The sequence below is a fragment of the Pinus tabuliformis genome, chromosome 1_1 (genome assembly GCF_031772625.1).
Source record: "Pinus tabuliformis cultivar Carrire ecotype Pingquan chromosome 1_1, CPIR1, whole genome shotgun sequence".
NCBI classification, from domain to species: Eukaryota; Viridiplantae; Streptophyta; class Pinopsida; order Pinales; family Pinaceae; genus Pinus; species Pinus tabuliformis.
Genome location: NC_142297.1, coordinates 777187470 through 777190393, shown reverse-complemented (window position 1 = coordinate 777190393; position 2924 = coordinate 777187470).

The window sequence follows — 2924 nt, the reverse complement described above, 5'->3', positions numbered from 1 at the left end:
ACTGTAGTACATAAGTCTTGAAGGCCTTTAGGGCTTTTACCAAAGCATATACCTATTTTTCAAGGATATTGTATTTGAGTTCAGCATCTCTGAGAATCTTGCTAAAGAAAGCAACTGGCTGCTCTTTTCCTTCATCATTTTTCTGTAACAAAACAGCAACTATTGAATTAAGTGATGCAAATGAAAAAATTTGAAAGGGCTTTTGATAATCAGGGCTAATTAAAATTGGAGCTGCTTGTAATGCTTCTTTGATCCTGGAGAATGACTCTCTGGCTTCCTTGGTCCAATGTACTTCATTTTCCTTCTTCAACATATTGGTAATCTCTTTTACAATTTCAGCATAATTGGACACAAACCTCCTTAAAAATTATTTTTCCCAGAAATTTCTGAATGTCTTTCTTACTCCTAGGCAGGGGTATTTTTTGCACAGCTTGCACCCTTGCTAGATCTATCTTCACTCCATATCTAGAAACAATGTGCCCCAATAGTTTGCCTTCTTCTAGAGAAAAAATAGACTTCTTAGGATTCAAAGAAATCCCAAATTTTCTACATTTCTCAAAAGTATTTTTAAGATGGTCCAGATGCTCCTCATATGACTTAGAGAAAACAGTGATGTCATCCAAGTATATCACTACAAACTTTGTTGGGCGTGGAATCCCCCCATGGCATGTTTTGGGGCTTAAATCCCAAGTTTTGAATAAGTCTGATGTAAAGACTTCACAACTTATGGGCGCGGAGCGCAAAGTTGTAATTGAGTCACAGGGTTGTCTGCCATTACTTTTGTAAATGTAATGTCGGCTTAAGAGTTCTACCCATGGTTAGCAGACCATGGGATTGTATAAGTAGAGCAAGGCTCTAAGCTATAAGTAGACATCTAAGGAAGAATGATGATGGAATAGAAGAGTCAAGTCTGATCTAAGTATAGAGTCGAGTCGTTGGGTTGTAGAGTAGCAGAAGGATCTACAGCTGAGTGCACAGAGGCCTAGTAGTCTGCAGTTGAGTGCGCGGACCCCTGCAGCTGAGTGCGCAGGGCAGGTTGAGTCTGTAATCGATTGAAGCATTAATAAAGAGAAGTTCTACAATAATTTTCTATATCTTTTCCTATTTTATGCATTGAAGTATATTGGGTATACATATTGCAAGTTTATTGTTTATTTGCTGCGTGAACTTATATGAATGTGTTAAGTGAATATAATATAAAGTATCTGTTTATGCGAAGATAACTAATTTTTATAAGAAGATAAGTGAGATCCGCGGTGTGACTTGGGGAGATAACGCAGATCCCTACTCTAGCAGGGCGAAAGCCCCACAGGCCCTAGCTAGGGGTGCACGAAGACGAATATAATAGGGCCACGAAGGCCTCGCAGGCAAGAAAAGTGTGCAAAGCAACCTGTGTAGAAGTATTCGCAGTTGGACTGAATCAACCTCTCACACATCTCAATGGTGCAGAAACCTGGTTCCATCATCCCCCCATACTCAGTTCGCGCTCCACGAACTGTTGCCAAAAGGGCCAGTAGTACATGGATTTGTTTGGCCAACTAACTCTGAACCTAGGTCAGGCCCCAACAAGCCAACAAATGGTTCCATTGTCGGGATCGGTATCTGCATAGAGATGTCTAATGTCGCATCACTGGAATCCAACTAATAGGGAAATCAAAGGCTAGATTGATAGGAGAATTCACAAGTTCGTGGCGCAGGAGAACAGGAATCCGTGACTGACAAAAGAAGAGTCGTTAGACTGCTACCTACAAATAGAGATCCACAAAAGTTTCTTCGCATCTTTCCCTACAGAGCTGTATGAGTGGATCGTGAAGCTAGCAGATAGCCAAGGGAGGTACAAGCTTGACAGTCCTATAGTGTGGACCCATAAACTGGTGCGCAAATTGGAAGCATCAGAGGATAAGATCGCGCACACTATTAGTCACTGACTCGATCGAATTATAGGAGGATTCATTATTGAGTTCGCGGTAGACACTTCAGTCAGCTACAACGAAGCAGAGCGACGCTTTCTCAAAGAACCACGAGGTAAGTACGTAAATTCTTTGAACACTTGGATTAAAATGTTATTATGTGAAAAGTGGATTATGCAGTTACATTGATGTTCGGGGCTACGCGAAGTGGGAGAATTTACATAAATGAAGGAAGTACAAAACTAGAAACTATCCCCTTGATTTCACCTCCGCGAAGGGACGAGGAAGAGCTCATGCAGGTATCTCCACGCAGTGTGATCAATTTGATCAGACAGAGGATTCCACGCATACCACCCCGACCCACACCACCGTCAGTTTCATCTTCATCACAGTCGTCTTCACCCGTACCACCTCCACCACCACCAAGTTTTAATATGGCGAGCTCGATAAAGTTTTCTGTGTTCAAGGGAGTGGGAAATGAAGATCCAGACCAATTTTGGTTTGTTGTAAAAGCTGTATGGGAAGCACAGAGAGTGATAGATGATTCTATCAAGAAAGCCATGTTGGTTAGCACTTTGCAAGATCATGCACTGACCTGGTACATTAAGCACTCAAGTGATCATCTGAATGCAGGAATCGCGGATGTCCAAGCCGCACTAACTAGGGAGTTTAGCAGGCCGAAGTCAGAAGTGCAGTCGATCATTAGGTTCAAAGAAATCACAATGCTACCAGGAAAGACCCCTTGGGAGTTGGATCAAAGGCTGAAATGCATGATTCCCGAAGCCAACATGACTCTAACAAATGGATAGCACCACGAGTGGTTTGTAGCATCACTATCTCCGCATTTGAGGAACACGTTGTCACAGCAAAGATTGAAAACTCAAGCTGAAGCTTTAGAGACCATGATGAGGCTGCATGAGACCTCGATACAGGATCCTAACCTAGGAGTTCAGAAGATCCACACGCAGTTGAAAAACTTATGCCTTGAGATGCAGAGTCTGAAACAAGACAGGA